The sequence below is a fragment of the Protopterus annectens genome, chromosome 15.part0, assembly GCF_019279795.1.
Source record: "Protopterus annectens isolate FY-2018-M chromosome 15.part0, PAN1.0, whole genome shotgun sequence".
In the NCBI taxonomy this organism is placed as follows: Eukaryota; Metazoa; Chordata; order Ceratodontiformes; family Protopteridae; genus Protopterus; species Protopterus annectens.
In genome coordinates, this window is record NC_056749.1 from 240506634 (window position 1) to 240527582 (window position 20949).

Sequence of the window (20949 nt, forward strand, 5' to 3'; positions counted from 1 at the left end):
CTATAAGTCTTCCTAACCCTAGAGAATGCTCACATCTGTGCAATCACTGAGACATAATTTAAAGCCATGGACATCACACTGGCAGTGCAAGGCCATAATGCCTTTCACACATTTAGGCGAGCTACTACGCAGACAGGGACTAAAAGAGGAGGTGCTTTGGTTTACATAAAAAAATAAATATACCTTAAGGCTGGTCAAACGGGAAGATGCACTCGAGTTTCTCTGTGTTCAAATCACCATAGGCAAAATCCCATAACACTTCCTTGCAAGCTATAGGTCCCCTCTACAACCCAGGAAACTCATAACGTGTATTTAAGCTTACTGGAAACACTCACCATTCATACTAATACCACATTCTGTGGACTGGGAAGCATATGCGACAACACCAAGCATGCAGGCACAGAGATTCCTTGATTTTGTAAATACAAACTCTCTGGAACATGCAGTCAGTATACAAGTATACTGAATCTGGTCCTCACTAATAATGGAGAATGCTGCAGCACCCCTAGTCTAATGTCCTCTCTGATAAGGTCGGACCACAAAATGGGTTCCTTTGAAGTAAAAATAAAAGCCAGAACCACAGCTAACTGTTTGCTCTATGGCTAATTTCCTACTATTAAGTGATAACCTGGCAAAATTTCAAGCCGCCATAAATCCTGAAAGAATCCTGAGAACACTACTACCTATGTGGAACTCTTGACAGAAACCATATACAGGCATGTTAACAGCTGCATAGAGGCAGCTGTGTTCACCAGGAATAAGTACAGAACTAACTCAAAAACCAACCAACCTGGTGAAATCACATCATCAACAGGCTGCATAACAGAAGGAAGAAAATCATGGCAAAAAGTAGGAGGTGTAGCATCCAGCAGAATAAAAGCACTCTCATCAAACTAAACAAACAACTCAGAGGACAACTAAAGTCTACCAAAGCCAAATCTGAGGTACATTTCACCTCCTAAGCCAAGGACTGCCACAAGACATTCTTCAGCTATGTCCACATCCTCAAAGGCACTACTCAGTTGTGTGTAGAGCTCATTGTTAATAGAGCCACCTATATTGAGCCAGAAGATAAAGCAAACCTACCGGACGAAACATTCAGCTCTTACTTTACCCCTCTCACACTCTCAACATCCCCTTATGAAATACTATCAAATATAACTCCCCCTACTATCACTAGGGAACAGGTCCTCAATGTTCTTTGTATGGCCAAGTACACTGCATCAATGGGCCCAGACAGTATCTCAAGATGCCTTCCAAACAGCATGAAACATAACCTATCAGGCCCTCTGGAATCATTACTTCACATTAGACTCCAAATAGGCTTCATGCCTTATAAATAGAGAACAACAAAAGTCTTCCCTCTACACAAAGGTGGGCCATCTACAGATCCTGGAAACTGCAGACCCATACGTCTTACTAGTGCCATATGCAAAGCCCTGGAAAGAATTATCAAGGAAATGATCAACAGTGACACATGAAACCTTCAGATACATGACCCAACAGAATTCGGTTTTGTCAATAGCAGGTCATGCCTACTCAAAGTACAGTTTTGTACCTACCATAAATGTAGATGTTCGAAGATCCACATTGCTGCAGTCCTTACACTTGGGTAGTCCGCTGTCCTCGGTCGGCCCGAATATCAAAGTATAAGGCTGACGTCGGTCAAGGCGCATTTGACTGACATCAGGACGTCAGGGTACAAATGCGCATGACCGACGTCATATCCTCAGTCTTTTCTTGCCCCAGATGTCAGAAGACCCTAAAAATAAAGGTCAAAACCCAAAGACAACAACCAAACAACCAACCATCCTAACACTAAAAATATGTACAATATATACAATATATACAATATACCTCATATTGACAACCCAACCCACACAACCGCCTCAAACTACAGAGGGGAAGGAGGGAGGTAAATTGGACTGCAGCAATGTGGATCTTGAACATCTACATTTATGGTAGGTACAAAACTGTACTATGTTCTTCATCTCACATTGCTGCAGTCCTTACACTTGGGTAGAATCCCAAAGCAGAGGTAAGGGAGGATGGCCAAACTATAATGAAGCAGGAGCTGCCAAAATGCCCTGCAAAACAGCAGTGGCAAAACCAGCCCTGGATTTAGAGTACAGTGGAAGGTGATAATGCCTAGAGAAAGTATGCACTGAACTCCAAGTAGCTGCCTCCAAAATATCCTTAGTTGCCACCCCTCAAAAAGCTGTTGAAGTGGCAGTAGCCCTAGTGGAATGAGGCCTAATCCCAGCTGGAATTTCCTTGCCATGATGGGAATAACAGAAAGCAATGCAAAACCCAATCCACTTAGAAATAGTTTGTTTTGACACAGGCTTGCCCTGAGAACTCAAAGCAAAAGAAACAAATAACTGCTGAGACTGCCTGAACCCTTTAGTTCTGTCCAAATAATATCGCAACTGCCTGTGTACATCTAAAGTGTGCAAAATCTTTTCCCCTTTATTTTGGGGATTTGCATAAAAAGTAGGCAAATGAATAGTTTGGTTTAAAGCCACACTAGAAACCACTTTAGGCATAAAGGAAGGATTAGTACGTAAAGATACCCTATCCTTATGAAAAATTAAGAAAGGCTCAACTGCCATAAGGGCCTGCAACTCAGAAACCCTTCTTGCAGAGGTAATAGCCAACAAAAAAGCAGTCTTCCATGACAAAAACTTTAACTCAGCAGTAGCTGCAGGCTCAAAAGGTTGTAGAGTGAGTTTCTCCAACACAAAATTGAGATCCCAAGCAGGAGTAGGAGCTCTTCGTGGGGGTCTTATATTCTTTGCCCCTCTAAGAAATTGCTTGAACAAAGGATGAGAAAACAATGGTGGGTCACAGTCATAGTGAGCTGAAATTGCTGCAGCATGAACCTTAATAGAAGAAAAGGACAAACCTTTGTCCAGTAACTCAGTAAGATATTGAAGAGCCACACTTAAATTAGGCTCAGAAACATCAAAATCCTTTGCTGCACTCCAAAATAAAAATCTCTTCCATTTATCTGCGTACACTTTCCTTGTACTAGGCCTTCTAGCTGCCAAAATCACATTCAAAACTTGTTGTGGAAGTTGAGACCCTCTATGGTTCAAAACAGAATATGCCAGGCTGTTAGGTGAAGAGAGTGAAGTTTGACATTGAGCAAATGACTGTCCTCCTGGGACAACAGGTGTGGAATCGAAGGCAAAGGCCATGGAGGCTTCCGTACCATACTTCTCAGTAATGGGTACCAGTGCTGTCGAGGCCAATCTGGAGCTATTAAAATCATCCTTGGCTTGTCCTGTCTGACCTTTAGAAGTACCTTTGGGAGAAGAGGCAGAGGTGGAAAGGCATACACATGAAGATTGCTCCAATTGAAAGACAGAGCATCCACTTTCCAAGCTGTGGGATGAAACCTTTTCGTGCAAAACTTTGGCAGCTGATGGTTTAGTGGAGAAGCGAACAGATCTATGTCTGGAGTTCCCCATGACACTGTCAATTTCTGAAATACATGAGGATCCAATTTCCACTCGTGGGGATCCATAATTCGTCTGCTCAACACATCTGCTAAGGAGTTCTGTGCTCCCGGCAGAAACCTTGCCTGAAGATTGAGCTGTAAACTGAGAGCAGTCTCCCACAAAAACATTGCTTGCCTGCATAGAGGATAAGAATGTGTTCCCCCTTGCTTGTTGATGTACCACATGACAGTTGTGTTGTCTGTTAGAATCAACACCTGCCCTGGAAGAAGTAAATCCTTGAAAGCTATTAATGCAAACTGGACTGCTAACATCTCCTTCAGGTTGATATGTAGATGTTGTAGTCTGGCAGGCCACTTGTCTTGTATCCACTTTCCATTTAGATGAGCTCCCAAGCTTTGTCTGAGGCATCTGTCGTTAAAATCTGACTCGCCTCTGGCCGGGTCACAGAGAGTCCCTTGTTTAGGTGACATTCCTGAGCCCACCACAAAAATTCCTTTTGAATGCAAGGTATTATTTGAATGACAGTGTCCAGATCCTGGCAGTGCTGTGTCCATACATTTTGAGATACCATTGCAGCTTCCTCATATGCAGTTTGGCATTGGGAAGCACCAGAATACAAGATGCCATGAACCCTAAGGCTTGAAGGACTGTCCTTGCAGTCAGCCCGGACTGATGAGATAGTTGATGGAAGTAAAGGGAAAGATTCTTTTGTTTGTCCGGGGTTAAAAAGGCCATCTGGGATGCTGTATTCAGTCTTACACCCAGAAAGCACATGTCCTGAGAGGGTACTAGACTGGACTTTATTTCGTTCACAGAATACCCCAGGCATCTTAGCACTGCTATCACATATTCCAAATGATGAAGAAGCTCTTCCCTTCCTTGAGCCAGAATCAGGCAATCGTCCAAATAAGGATAGATCTGTATTCCTTTTAGCCTGAAGAAAGCTATCACTGGAGCCAGAACTTTCGTGAACACTCTGGGCGCAGTAGATAAGCCAAAGGGCAATGCAGAGAACTGATAGTGAGAAGTCCCAGCTCGAAAACGCAGATAATTCCTGCAACTCAGTCTGATAGGAACATGAAGGTAAGCCTCCTTGAGATCCAAAGTTACCATCCAATGATCTTTGCCCAGCAGAGGTAAAAGCTGTTGTAACGTCAACATTTTGAACTTGGGAATGTCCAGATAAGTGTTGAGGATAGATAAATCCAAAATTGGTCTCCACGTGTTCTCCTTCTTTGGTACTAGGAACAGGCGAGAATAAAATCCTAGGCCCACTTCTGGCATAGGGACCGGCTGTATGGCCCCTAGTTGGAGTAACAGAGAAATTTGCTTGTGAGTCTCTATTCTTTGTTGAGGAGGAACGTCTGGCATGCCTCTGAAAGGAGGCAAGGTATGGAAATAAAACCTGTAACCGTGATGTATGATATCCAATACCCATCTGTCTTGGGTAATTAAACTCCAATTTTCTTTGAAAAGTGCCAACCTTCCTCCCAAAGGTGCTGCCAGACGAGAAGGCTCTGGCAGCTGAAAAGGTAGGTCATTGGGTCTGTTTACGAAAGGACTGACCCCTGCCCTCACCTGAAGACTGTGCAGGAGAACTCCCGGTTCTAGGCCTGAAAGCGCCCTGAGCTCTGCCCCTACCACGTCTAGATCTACCCCTAGACTGGGAATCATAAGAAGGATACGTCCACCCTTTAGTAGGCCAATTTCTACTAAACTTTGGAGGCTGAACCTGCAAAAAATCTTTAACAGTCTGCATAGACTTAGCCTTGTCTTCCATTTTCTTTAAAACTGCCTCAACAGGAGAACCAAACAACACATCAGATTGTAAAGGAGCATCTAAAATCCTTGTTTTAACATGGTCAGATAAATTTTGATCCCTCAGCCAGGCGTGCCTGCGAAGAACTGACCCAGTGGCAGCCACCCTAGACGAGGCCTGTACAACATCAAAACCACATTGCAAAGAATGCTTACCCACCTGTTCAGAAACATGTACTAAATCTTGTAACTCTTTACAATCAATACCTTCCGCCAGAGCATCAACCTTAGACTTCAATTGTGAAAGGAGATAGTTTTGGTATTTCAACATGTGAAACTGGCAATTCAAAGCCCTCATAGCTAGAGTGGAAGAAGTATAAACTTTCTTTCCCCATCTATCCAAGGCCCTGGCCTCTTTATCTGCAGGAACCGGATTCTTGACAACAGAAGCCTTAACACCTTTAGGCCCCTGGCTAACAGTTTCTGGGTCTGCCCTAGGACTCTTAAAAAGATACTTATGAGCTTCAGGCACCCTGTAATACCTATCCGGTTTAACAGGAGCAGGAGGCAAAGAATCAGGATTAAGAGAAGCCTCTGTAAAAACATCTTCCACTACATCCAAAACAGGAGGTATAGCCAAAGGCCTATGCTGGGGTAAAAACAAAAATTCCCTAAGCCTTTTCCTGGAATCAGAGAAGTCCTGACCTTCCCACTTAAAATGCTCCCTCATGGAATGAAGAGTTTCTGAAAAAGAAAAATCCTCAGGAGGAGAAGCAGAAGGAGTAGAATCATCCACATCAGAATCAGAATAAGGAGAATACTCCTGCAAGTCTTCAGCCGAAGACTCTGAAACATCCGAAGCCTGCTCTAAACTCCCTAGCTCAGGCTCCACCCTAGGTCTCTTATCAGGAGGGGGCAAATAACCCCTAATTAAAGTAATCAAATCCTCTGCCATTTTAAGCATATGCTTCTTGGGCACAGTTCCTGAAGAACTAGGGGTGACACCAACTGAAGCTAAACCTGGCCTGCCTCTGGGAGAAGCCTTGGAAACAGAAGGAGAGGGCCTAACCACCCTAGGAAGGGAGGGGAGTAAAGTAACCTGAGAAGCCCCTTCAGCCTGGCCTGCCTCCTGAGAGGCCACATCCTGCAATAACAAAGTCTCTCCCTGGGAACCCAAAGAAACCTCCGGTGGAACCACCGGCTCCACCGACACCTCTAAAGAACCGGCGTCCGGTACAGACGGTTCTTCTAGCCTAGGCTTAACTGCCTTGTCCTTGCGCTTCTTCGAAGAAGCGGGCGTCGGAGCATCCGACGGCATTTTATAATTGCACCGCTTCCCAAAGACTAACCTGGCACAATCCAACCTTCTCTTTATAGTGCGTTTATTGAATCTAGCACAAGAGCGACACCCAACAACGTCGTGCTCAGGCCCTAAACAAGGAATACACAAAGTATGATAGTCTATGCGGTATCTGTTTCCCACAAGAAATGCAATTATTCACTTTTTCTGACATCCGGTAAACCACTGAGGCAAGAAAAAACTAAAATATTCCCCAACGGGGTACTTAGCCAACTTTGACTCGGTCTGAAACTCCGAAATCGAAAAATCTCAGAACGCCAACCGGCACTTGCAATGCTGCTTCTGCATCGGACCATGTGGCAAAAAAGACTGAGGATATGACGTCGGTCATGCGCATTTGTACCCGGACGTCCTGATGTCAGTCAAATGCGCCTTGACCGACGTCAGCCTTATACTTTGATATTCGGGCCGACCGAGGACAGCGGACTACCCAAGTGTAAGGACTGCAGCAATGTGAGATGAAGAACATCCTTGTGGACTTCTTTGAGAAGGCCACCAAAGCAATAGATGAAGGCAAAATGATTCACACTACCTATCTTGACCTGGCCAAAGAATATGACACAATACCCCACTTGGGTATTGTTGATAAACTGAAGAGATTAGGTAGAAGCCCTTATGTCACCCTGTGGATATCCAGCTGGCTCACAGACAGGTCGCAAGAAGTTAGAACTGGGGAGTCTACTTCTACAGAGAGGACAGTCACAAGCAGAGTACATCAGGAATTGGTTCTAGGACCTTTCCTTTTTAGCATTTATTTTTCTGAAGTCAAGATCAATATGAAAGGCGTCCGTCTGACCAAATTTGCAGATTATTGCAAATTAGGAGCAATCATAGAATCCCCCACTGACATAGTATTCTTCAGGAAGGGCTGACACAGACAAATAACTTGTGTCACAACCATGGACTAAAGCAAAATGCCAAGAAATGCATAATAGTATCCTTTGGGAAGTTATCCACTCCTGGTAACTATCATATTGACAACACAACACTATGAGTCGACCCATTAGTCAGAGACTTGGGGACACATGTAGACAATAATCTAGCCTTTGACCATCACGTCTGCAGAAGTGAGCAAAAAAGAATATACTGTGCAACTTATAAACAAAGGTATGGCATCTAGGTACAAGTAAGTTATTGTTCTTCTATATGCAGCATTCATCAGATCTGTCATTGTGTACACTGCTCCCTTTGGTATGTACTTAATCAAACACATAAAACAATCAGAATGTCCGCAGAGGTTCCTCAATAAAAGAATGCAAACCATAAGTAACATGTCATATACAGACAACGTCAAAGCCGTATCTATGTATTCAGTCTCCTACAGGCTATTGAGGGGATATATATGACTGGCATTCAAGGCATGTTCATACCCCACCCTATTGGACCTCCTGCATATCCTCAAAACAAACAGCACCAGAATGACCTGTTCTAAAGACTTAAACCTTGCCTGTGATATAAACTGGACTTGTTGGAGAGACAGATATGCATCCCAGATACTACCTCTTCTCTGAAGCAGGCTCCCCATCCATGTGAAACAGAGTTTTTCCCTAACCTAATTCAAGTATAACTTGGACAATTGGATTGGGAACAGGAAATTCGTGCCTAGTTTGGTACTATGTCTCTAATGGGCACGAGCAGCCTGTAAATGGTTCATCTCCCAGGCCCCTGCATGTAAATGTTTCAACTCTCAATTCCCTGCTTACCCTTATCAAGGTTACCAGAACTTGCCATAGATGTAAGATGCATGGCTAGGCTTAAAATGGCCCTAGTGTTTTTTTTAGCCTAGTGCACACCTATGAACCTATTGTTTGATATTGTGAACAGTGTGGTGTATGGGTGAGTTTTTACATGAATTGAAAAACCACATGAGATAAATTAGAGTGAAATCACTGCTGTATGCATTAACAATGCCCCATGCATATGACCCCAGTTTATCCCATTATTCTTGGGTTGAATGTTTTTGACTATTTACTTATAATAAAAATATGGAATAACACTTTATTACTAATGGATTAGATGACTGACTTTTTTGTAGTATTACAATAATTTAAACTGCACCAAGACCAAAAAATTATCAGTGATTTACATATAGTGTGGTTTAAGTTTCCTGCTGTTGTAATAGTTAATGAACTGTGTTTATTTAATAAACAAATCAGTTTTCAGTTCAAGCTATGAATACTCCTTACGTAAGAGGTATTACGTGCAGAGTTCTGCCAAGCTCTGAATTGCGTCTGGCTTGCAGCTCCTGATCTCGTCTTCCCAATCGAGAGACTATTTTTTTCTTTAAATTCTTTGATCAATACCTGATACAAAAATGTTACACCCTTAGTTTTACCAATATTAATCATAAAAGTGTTGAAATGCCACACTACTTAACTTGTAATTAAAATGTGGCATAACTAACGTCATTCCTAATATATCATGTACAGCTAGTTGTATGACAGCTTTGCCATAAGACTTCTCAGTAACAACCTTTAAATTATTAATTACTACTACAAATAACAGATGGTCAAAAACTGAGTGTTAGAGATTATTTTAAAAGGAGGAGCAAGTTGTCTCCTCATCTGTAGCACGATGTGCCTATTAGACACGATTCATTAATGCTGTAACACTTCACTCCAGATACTGATACAGTCTAAAGTTCTTGGAATATCAATATGGACAACAGCTTTGAAAGCTTTAGAAAGGTCAGTAAAAAAAAAAAAGACAGGATTTGGAATTATCATGTTCTTTAAAAATACGAGTCCACCGATGAAAACATAGCAGTCTGCTTAGAAAATTCTTATCTAAAATCATGTTGAAAAGTACTTAAACAGAAATTGATTTCCTCTTATTCATCATGTAGCTGATCTGCTAACAGCTTTTCAAAAATTGCAGATATCACAGAAAATAAGTCTGAGGTCTATATTTTAATAGAATCCTGCTCATCTTTTTTAGAGCTGGAGAACAAGAGTACTTTTCACCTCAAATGAGAGAACTGAGAGTAGTATAGCTGAATTAAAAATAAATATATTTTGTATATTCAGGACAAACAAATGTAAGCCCGTTTTCAGAAACCATATGTTTATACAAGGTCAGTAAAAAAGAGTCATTGATGCTCTTTCTAGATGCAGTCTAAGAAATCAGTGACTCAGAACACTGTGATTATAAGTGAATGCAGAGAAAAAACTCAGATTTAATGCATCTCTGTATAACCCATAGTAAGCATTATAGGTGGAAGGCAGACTGACTTACAAAGACCCATTAGAATGACTGTTCCATTCAGACTATTTTTGGGGTGTACCAAGCTACAACATTATATAAAACACTTGGAGTAATAGTAAGGTTCTAGAACTATATAGAATTTTAAGACATGATGAACAACATTTTTCAGTTTTTGGGTGAAATTTTCATTTCCTAACAAAGCATGCACTAATCAACAGATTTCAAAATAGTCTAGTGACCAGATACAAGTGGAATGACAGCTCACCATCCAAAATTTGAGGTATTTGGTAATTTACAGCTCACATTTATCAACTCCCAGTCTCCAGAATGACATATCTGCATAGCTGCCAGTTGTCTAGATTTTCACAGAATGTCCAGATTTTTGCCTAGTATTTTTTGGTCGGTTTCTCCTAAAATGTGTGGTTTTCTGACAAAAATCACTGAGGATTGAACTCACTAAATAATGACTAATATTTGAGTTTCAGACTTTATAACCCTTCATAGAATGCATGCTTGTGCAAAAGCTGTTATTCTATCAACTTTTTCAGCTTGCAACAGCAATATTTATAATCTGTCCCTGGTTTTGGACATATGTCCTCCCCATTATTTTTGGCTTTCTCTAGATTTCTTATGCTACGAAGTTAGGAGGTATGCATATGCACTTGTCATTGCTGAATCCGCCATTGTGCATCTTCAGTGCAAGGATATTTTGTTGCAGGGAGTTTCATCGCCATGTATAGTTTTTTGCACGTTGGCAGTACACTTTTTGTCCCCCCCTTTTCTTCCCTGTGGTGCAATTGTGGAGTTGGCATAAACAATTTTGTGTATATTTCTTTATCTTGGGGATATAAGGAAGTGTGGCTCAAGGCACACACATAAACCTGAATATATATCATTTAACTAAAGTCTTATGAAGGTCAGTAACATAACATATAATTATTATGAAACAAGGACTCTTTGTATGAACTGAGGTTCTACAGTGGTCACTCAGGACCTGTGTGGATTAAAACCTGAATTTAAAGTGAAAGCCATAGTATAGAATGAGGGGCTTCTTCCAGTATCTTTGTCAGACTGCAATATTTTCTGTGTGTGTGTGTGTGTGTGTGTGTGTGTGTGTGTGTGTGTGTGTGTGTGTGTGTGTTTGTTTTCTAGTCCAGAAGTATCTATTAATGTTTTAAGTTTAAGAAACATTCAACCTAAAACTAACCTACATTTCTGAATATCTGTAGCATGACCAGAAGTTATTTTGAGTGTGTCTTTGTAAATAACAGGTTAATCAAACTGTTGTACACTTATCCTGTTAATGAGATGCAATTCAAGTTTTATGAAATCACTTTACAATCTTAATAAAGTATGCAAAATCTCTTGGGTTTTCTAAAAGACAAAAAAATTGCTGTTAAGGGTACTTAAAGCAAGAATCTAATGATAATTAGGGAACAATGTAATTTTAGTTTCAAGTTTTTTTTTTATATTTTACACTCCATTAAAGTTATTTAACTTTGGAAGTAGTTAGACTATCAGGTTTTGCATCATCACGCAGTTTCTGAAAGATATGTCTGAAAGTCAAATGTCTGTCATTATTTAATAACTTTAGATCTCAGTGATTTGCCAGAAAACCACAAATTTTATGAGGAGCAGACCAAAACTATTAGGCAAAAATCTGGACATTCTTTGAAATTCAGGACTGCTGAGAGTCACAAATAGGGGGTATACTTGTCTGGTTCTAATATTCAGAGAAAAGGGTCACAGATGGCTACATACTAATAATGAACTTCAGCAACATTTGAATGTTTATCAGGGAATATACTGAGCTGTGTTTTCTCATGTGCAGAATGCAAATGCTTTCTTTACTTGTGCAAAAGCAGCTAAACCAGGAGAATTCTAGGTCTGAACATGTTAAAAGATCAAAAGTCGAGGTTTGAGATATTCCATAATCCTATAACTTTTCACAAAATCTGCATGAGCACTGTAAATCAGGGAAGAGACTGGCGATTGACTGGTATAGCATTACATTTCTGTTTATTGTCCATAACAGCATGCAGTCCACTTCAGGACACAGTGTGTATTATTCAAAGTGTCAATGATCCAAATCAGTTAATATTCACATTGTATACTACCACCAATGTGTTAACAAGATAGGCCCACTGTTCACACATTCCCTTTTTAGGGGTGACCTAGGACCAATGTCTGGTTATGTAACTTGCTTAAGGTCACTAAATAATGTCATAGATTTGAGTTTCACACTTCATACCCTTCAGAAAAATGCTTCCTAATGCAAATCCTGTTATTCTGGAAGCAATTGTCTAAGTTTTTAAGAGCAATAATTAAAATATGTCTCTATTTTTGGGCCTTTGTCTCCTCATTTTTGTAGGTTTGCACAGAGTTCTTGTGCTAAGAGGTTAAGAGATATGGCTCACGATCTTAACCTCTCTGCTAACTGGCAATATACACTGAAAACACTTTGCACTTAGACAGTTATACCTCTTTTGTCATAAATAGGCACTACTTATTGGGTATGACAGTTGCACAGTATTCAACACTGATGAATATAAAAGGAGTAAGCAGGACAAAGCTAAGTAACAGTAGAGCTGTTAATCAGCTTTTGCAGAAAAAAGTATCCGGTGTTCCAGCTCTCGAACATTTGTATGAAGGCACATTAAGGGAATCACATTTTGAACAGAAAAAAAAATAAAATTAAAAATGTGATTTATACTAAACTCAGAAACATTTCATTATAAAAGAAAGCAAACGGCATATTAATACCAGCTGATGGATATTGGATATAATTTTACATGTACTATATGCTATATGTACACGAGAGTTCTCTGACTGGCTTTTTTTTGGGTGAATAATGTTTAGCTTTATCATTTACAATGTAGATGCATCTCAGAGTATAAAGTTAAGTTATTAGGAAATACGTTGCATATCTTTTAAGGAATGTATAAAATACATGAAACCCTTGGAGATCAATTACATTTTAAGTTACATGTGAGAGGGATCATTTATTTCAATGTTAATTTGTATGCAGTACTTAGAAATAAAAAAGTTGCTTGCCTGTTTGTCTTACAACATCTAAGAACACTGTGTGTGACTGCAAATACGGGCTGATGATAATACTTTAATGATATGTTTACATTAATTAAATGTTCTGCTACATTCTCTTTGGTTTGGCATTATATTGAAATTTCCTGTGTACTGATAATGTCTTCTCCCCATTAGGGATTTCATTTAGTAAAAGTCCATTCATCTATCCTCAACCCCTTTTCCCATGGTGCTCATGGGGTCGGGGTGTCACTTCAGCAGTGACAATCATCTCGAGCCAAGGTTTACACCACTGGGTGGCTAGCCCTGCTGTGGTAGTTCATTCGCACCACTCACCTGCGCACACACTCTCAACCTATGGCCAGTTTAGTGTGTCTAATTCACCTATTGCATGTCTTCAGAATGTAGGAGGAAACTGGAACCCCCGGAGGAAATCCACGTGACCATAGGGAGGACATGCAGACTCCACACAGAGCAGATGTGAAAAGTCGTACTTCTTCTGGTGTTAAAAATATAAACATATTTGATAAGTTCCTTCTTTCTAATGGGGCAAGTTATATGCACCTCTGTTAAAAATGTAGCACTAATATGTAATATTTGGACTAAAAATACACAGTCATTGAAGAAAACTTGTGAAGCATGATGATTCAATAAGTTTTCTTTTCTCTTTGTTGACCAAGTTAGTCCCACAAGGTAAGTGTCCTCTTTTCAGTGGAGATGCAAGGTGCTATTAATAATGACTAGGGGAAATTGGGCCAGAGCACCAAGAAACCTTCCCATCTCTTTTTCAGTAAGTGCCATGGGATCTTTGACATCCACCTGTGGTGTCACCAAACAAGGTAGACCTTTGTGGAACATCTCATCCAAAGGATGACATACTCAAGAATGCAGCAACTCCCTTATGGTGCACAGTAGTGTCATTAATGGAAATTAGTCGAAGTGCCTGTTGTTAGAATAGAACCCACAGCCCCCTGATTTTCCAGCACTAAAGGTGAGTGTGCTACCTGTTGAGCTACTGACATGGAGGTTTTTGACTCATAGCATTAGGGATTGGAGTACAATCATGAAGTTTTGTCAGTGTCTGTGTGGAAGCTTTTTCCTTATGTTGACGTACTGGTAAACTGTCTCCTTTCAACCATTCATATATACTACATTTATCTTTACCCTTGTAGCTCAGTTCATGGTGGCAAAGGTTCCATGATGGATCAGTTCACTTACATTGTTAGCAAATAAATTAATTAGCTTAAACAGAATGATGTCACCTAATTTATCTTAGTGAACATTCTTTTTTTATAAATGGATACATTCATTGATCCGTTGCAACCTTTCCAGGGGGTAGTCCTGGATCATATTTATAACTTACAGTGGTAAGTGTGGCCAGGCTTCCTGAAAAATTAATGGTAAATAATTAGTATGCTAAGAACAATGGCAAAACCTCTACTTCTGAGTTTGTATTATATGTAGGACTAATTAGTATGAACTATTACGATAGCCGGGAATAATTCTTACAGTAGAGCAAATATGTCAAAGTCTGTATAACAAACTATGCATTTATAAATGTAGTGTGTAATATAACTGCATTAGAAAAATCTACTTTTTTACCTAAAATTTCTAGTTACGCTACCTCTCCTCAGGTTATCATGTTTGCAGTTATGTTGGGGGTATCTTCCAAATATTGCTATGCAACTAGCAAGTTCTAGTTGTACCCCAGTATGAGACAAAAAAGTCATAACATAGTCATTTAGTTTGTATTTCTTATATATGTTAGCTGGTATTTTTAGACCACTTCACCTTATTTGTTTTATATTGCATCAATAGGATAACAACAGTGTATAGCCTGAAAAAGCACTAAAGCATAACAATCATCACTCAACATTTCTTTAAATAAAATCTCATGCATGGTTAAAGAGCAGATATACTGAGAACTAGAAATACTTCTCACATTATCAGGAAAAGTGGAAGTGGCTGAACTGGTAATCACTTAATTGAGTGAGCCTCTCAAGCTGGGTTCTCATTATACGAGAAGGTCAATGGGAACCCTTGTTAGCTTGCTTTCCTGCAAATATGCTGCTGAGTACAAAGTGATTCTTTGGTCTCACACACACTGAGTCTCCTTTTCTGTAACAGAACATGTTAAGGTTGCTTATCTTGCAGTTTTCACTTCATTCATTGTCCTGTCTAAATATAAGAAATTCCCTTATGAGTACTATAGCTGACCATATTCCATTAAATATAGTTGTGCTGATATTACTGTCACATAAAATGTAATACAAGAGATTGGAACTTTGAAAAGGTTTCCAGTTTCCTCTTATTATCATTTTTGCAGTACAGTTCAGGAAACTATCTAAGGGAGTACACAAAAGCAGGCCATCCCCAGGAAACAAGGGTTGAGAAAACAACAAGCATTTAAAAAATGTTTGCAACTCATATATTTATGTCTGAATTAGGCATACAAGAGTTCTCTTGACTCACTGCATCTTAAGAGTTTACTGTACATGTAGCTTTGCATAATTGAGCTTGCATGTTTCTATATTGAGACTGCAAGTATTAACATGTTAATTAAGGACACATTATACAGGACTGCCTCTAGAAATAGGCTCGCACTCCTTGTGAGCCAATCAAGTGGACAAACAACAAAGTGTTAAGGGATATAACTATTACGTTTAATTTGGGAAATATAGTCAACAGCATATCAGTGTTATGAAAAAGAAGAAATAGGCTCATTGGGATAGTGATATAATGAAATGCAAAATACAGATCCATTTGAAAAAATGATGCTGACACAATAAAACACAGCAAATGGGGCAATTACTGCTACATATTTCTAAATACTTGAGTCGTGGCATGCAGAATAAATAAACCACAAAGGTATTATGCAAATGGAAAGGAGATGTTTTCACATGGATTACTGGAAATAAAGCAGCACACAGTCAGAGACAGCTGTGTTGGGCAGTGGTCAACTACCTAACAGCCAGCATAAAAGCCACGGCACAAGGTGAGATACAGCATATCACCAGCAGTATGTTATAGACAGGTGACTAATAGTCGCATGGGGTAAATGCAAAGAAAAGCTTGCAGCAGAAGTAAGGATCGAGTCTACCAATAAAGCAACAGATTCATAAGGATCCAAAATCACAACATTAAAAGGGGCATATGACCCTTAGACCTATGCTGGGCATGTTGAATATGTAAAACAAAACCTGTGTGAACAAATATGTCAGTGGTGTGATAGACAAGTGCATCACCTAACTGCTAGGACAGCAGAGAACATGAACATGAGCTAATACAAAGACATAGTAACAAACGCAGAAAGTACTGATACTTTCAACACACATGATAAAATCATCCAGTAAAATAACAGCACACGCAGAAATAAAGAAAGAAAGAAAGAAAGAAAAGAAAAAAAAAACAAAAAGGATGTACTAGGAAATGGTTTGTAACAGAACACAATGTATCGGAGGTAGAAAGTTACAGCTAAACTATCCTATTGGCGCAGTGGTGCAGCAGTTAACATTGATGCCTCACAGCAAGAGTTTCTCTGGTTTGATTCTCGGCTGGGGTGCCTTCGATGTAGAGCCTGCATGTCCTCCCTGCATTCATGTGGGCTTCCTCTGGGTGCTCTGGTTTCCTCCCACATTCCAAAGACATGCCTCTGGAGTGTTTCTCCCTGGGCTTGTGCTGAAAATAAGCTCTGCCCTAGTCGGACATTCCTGGCCAACAAATGTTAAATAAATAAATAAATGTCCATAGAAAATGTACATATAGTGTCACTACACATCTGGTACAGTTGGCAAATTGGGACAGGAAGGCATTTACCCCTCTCTGTTCTCACTGTCATAAAGTACATGCCATCCTCCAACAGGTCAGTGTTGTGACACACCTTTGTGTGGTGCTGAAATGAAGTGCATCCAGAGATCGAGGCAGCAGTGGTAGGTCAGCATAACGGTAACAATTGTTTGAATGCCTCTTCTTTAAACAAAAATAACAAATCTCTATGGATATTACACTATTTAGTCAGCATGTTTAATTATCAAAGTAATAAACATGGCTGCTATATTTAACAGCATGAATAACTGTACCTGATATCAAATATCAACACAAATGTCATAGGAATAGAAATACTTGCAGAGGTTAGTTATTTTGATTTATTTACTCAACTGTTGTTATTGAAATGTTTGCATATTGCTCATTTTGAAAAGAAAATATTACACTATTTTTTCAAAGAATAAAAATCTAGTTTCCTTTTTAATGAAATGCATGTAAGAAATGTATACAGTTCTAATACTAACATCATAAAATTAAAATTAAATACTCCTGTCTTGAAACTTCTAAGTTATTTCTCAAGCTATCATTTCATACATTTACAGGAAAAAGATTATTTTTGCATAGAGAGGCCATATCCCATTTACTCCTGATGAGGGAAATCCGCACAACTCTGGCAATTTAATATTCTCTCAGGTAACTGTACATTTGGTCTAAATGAGCATCATACAACACAAGCTTCCAATTAAGTAAAGAGTGAAAATTTATTTATTTATTTATTTTATTTAATTTTATTAAATAAAAATAAAATAAATAAATAAATACAAGACAAGCTACCAATTAAGTAAAGAGTGAAAATTTATTTATTTATTTATTTTATTTAATTTTATTAAATAAAAATAAAATAAATACAAGACTAGCTACCAATTAAGTAAAGAGTGAAAATTTATTTATTTATTTATTTTATTAAATAAAAATAAAATAAATAAATAAATACAAGACAAGCTTCCAATTAAGTAAAGAGTGAAAATTTATTTATTTATTTATTTTATTTATTTTATTTTATTTTATTAAATAAAAATAAAATAAATAAATAAATACAAGACAAGCTTCCAATTAAGTAAAGAGTGAAAATTTATTTATTTATTTATTTTATTTATTTTATTTTATTTTATTAAATAAAAATAAAATAAATAAATAAATACAAGACAAGCTACCAATTAAGTAAAGAGTGAAAATTTAGTGAATTCAGCCTGTATAACTTGCTTTTCTTTTTCTGTTGCCCCCATTGTGTACCTTCCAGATGACCATGTGCTACTTTCAACTCCTACTGCTCTTAACTTTAGTATCTCCAGTATTAACCCGAGGGGTCACTGGGACTGCAGTCCCCATAGGTACGGAGTCACCAGTGGTGTATCCAGGAATCTGGAAAGGGGGGGGTCAGAGTCTGGTTAGTTGACTACTGGGGTGGGAGTGGGAAAGTGGGACACTGGGTTTGGGGGATGTGGAAAGATGCTCTAATATCATGTGTGAAAAGACAGCAATATACATTCAGTTGCACTTTATTTTGCTGTGAATGTGGTAGTAGAAACAAGTAATTCCTGTGCATCACACAGCAGTACACGTTTTTTTTCAGCATATGCCTAAAAGAGATGTTCGGATTCCCATGCCAAGTCGCAGTCCCTTTCCATGGCATATGTATTGTTGTAACCTAGGAAACAATCCCACTGAAGGTGATATTAGCCACAATGAGCACCCCAGTAAATATGGTAAATAAATAATGATGTATGTGGAAATAGTGAAGTTCAGTTAAGTAAAAGTAACACAGCAATTAAGAAAGTAGATGTGAAAAATCCCAAACAGTAAATATTCAGTTTACTCATTTTATTAATTTTACAGATGTTACTAAAATGGATATTTCCATGTAAATAACTTCTGACTACATACTTCCTGAACTTTTCTCAGCAATGTTCTTCTGTGCTGATCATCTTGAATTTATCTCTGTGTTAAACCTAAAAAACCTTCTGCGTCTTTCTTTTCATCTTTTCAGGGTATTCAGATTTGCAAGTCAAATTACCACTAACCTAGTCACTATGTGAATAATAGCATGTCCTATTTTAATTAGGATTTCACAAATAATAACAATTACCAATGTATGCTTTAAATACACACAATGCTTTATTAAAATAAAATATTTCGTAGACCCTATTGGCAATATAGAAAACCCAAATGTAATAATCTGCTTAAATCTGGGTCAGTCAGAGACTTGGCTATCTACATTGATAACAAGGTCTTTACTGACTCCCTTGCCTCTGTGGTGGTTAGAAAATCCTTGAGCTTTAAGCATACCCTTTGTATTATCCCACCATGGTCTAATGATGTTGTAGTACCGCTTTATTCCTTCCTTATTAGGGTCATAATTGAATATAATGACTGATTCAGCATGTATCTCACTAAACAATTAAACACTCTTAAAACATAACCAGATTTCCTCACTGGAGAGACTAAAGGCCAAGTCCATGCAATTTGTTTCAGATAGAATCCTCAGGGATGATCCTTGCTTATGAACAATCCAGTATTCTAGGACCTTATAAACCCTAAATAGAAACGTTTTAAAGCAAACACTTGTTGTGGAGTCTCAGATCTACACTAGAATATCAAACACACCAAACAGCATGACTGGTACATAAATCTGTGAATTTCCATTTCCAGAGTAGGCTGCCTTTATATATCAAACAGATAAATTCCATATCTGCCTTTAAAACCAATTTGAACTAATGAATGAAAGACCACAAATTTTCACCCATGCCATAAGGGGGAAGTTTACTTAATGGAGACATTGTTAATCTCCTACCAGTATTGGATGATAGGGCTGAGATTTTTGATAGCCCCTTAGCATTAAGGCTAAAAACTTATGGACCTATAATTAGGAGTCTCAAATGTACCAGATCTTCATATTTGCTATGAAGCTTTAGTATATTGGCTGAACATGCCATCATGTTGCAATATGAGAACTAGTGCCCTCATTGGCATGTAACATTAAAAAGGAATTTTTAAGCTAGGCTGTTTGAAGTACTTTGAAAAAATGGCAGAATCTCTGAATGTTGATGCAAACACAGAAACAGGCATTTAACATGCTTGATATGCAAAGCTGATTGAAGTTGTTATTACCCATTGAATACAGTAAGAGAGTAGTGCAGTAAAGTATGTATTGAAGACACAGAAAGTAAAATAAATAAAGCTGACTTCATGGGAGCAGCTGTGACATAATAAGATGGGAGAGGCATAATATCAAATAAACAGTTCATACTGGCAAATACATTGAAAGTGAGGCATGACAAATAGTAAAAACTGTGAGATATCTGGAGTTGACCATTATGCTGCTTGGCTACACTTTAGAAACACAGGGTCTTTACACCCATCTGATATCCATAACCATTAAGGTATCTGAAAATATCCCAATTAACATCCAAAATAAAAAGTAAAATGGTCACACAGACAAATTAGTAAAAAACTACCAGAAAAACTACCAAAGCTAGATTTTGTCATTGTATGATACCTTAAACCTCCTGTAATAAAGCCAAAGGGGTACTAAAGTATAGCCAAACAGTACATTTATGCTGTGCTGATGAGGTCATAAGAAGGCCGAGACATGCATGTCCACAGCTAATGGTGTTTGGCTTTATTGGCCTGAATGTACCTATTAAGACTTGAAAAGAAAAAGTAAAAAATCATTGACATTCAGAAGCCATATAGCTGAAACAGTGGATGTTCTTAAATGGTCATTTGCATATATCCCATGGACCTCTATTACAGGAGGTTTAAGGTATCAGAGTGAAAAACTCTAGCTTTGCTATATTTTTCTTGTAGTTTTACTAATTCATTTTATACAATGGAATACCATATAAACATCTTCTGGTACAAGTTATTAGTATAGCTATTAAAAATGGCATATGTTCATAATATTTTTGGAAAATAACTCACCTTTTTTGTGGTATGTAGAGCTGGATCATGATCAACTGGGGCCTTAGGCAGGGTAATGGATCAGCCCCCCCCCCGCACACCCCCCCCAAAGCCATTCCATTGTCCCATTCCTTGGCTATTTCTCCCTACTTACCATAAACTCGGTGTGTTTACTATTTTCTTCTTTACATCTACCATGATTACAGACATTTTGATTTAATTTAAAACCTATATTTCAAATTTTATAGCACAAACATTGATACCCATTTGCTAAACAAAACAATAAGTCTCACAATAAAAACAGTTTTAGCATAAACAGTAAACTTGTCTGGTCTTGAAATTCGCATTCATTGAAACATTCATTCAATGAAAATGCATCTGGCTAGTGGCAGATAC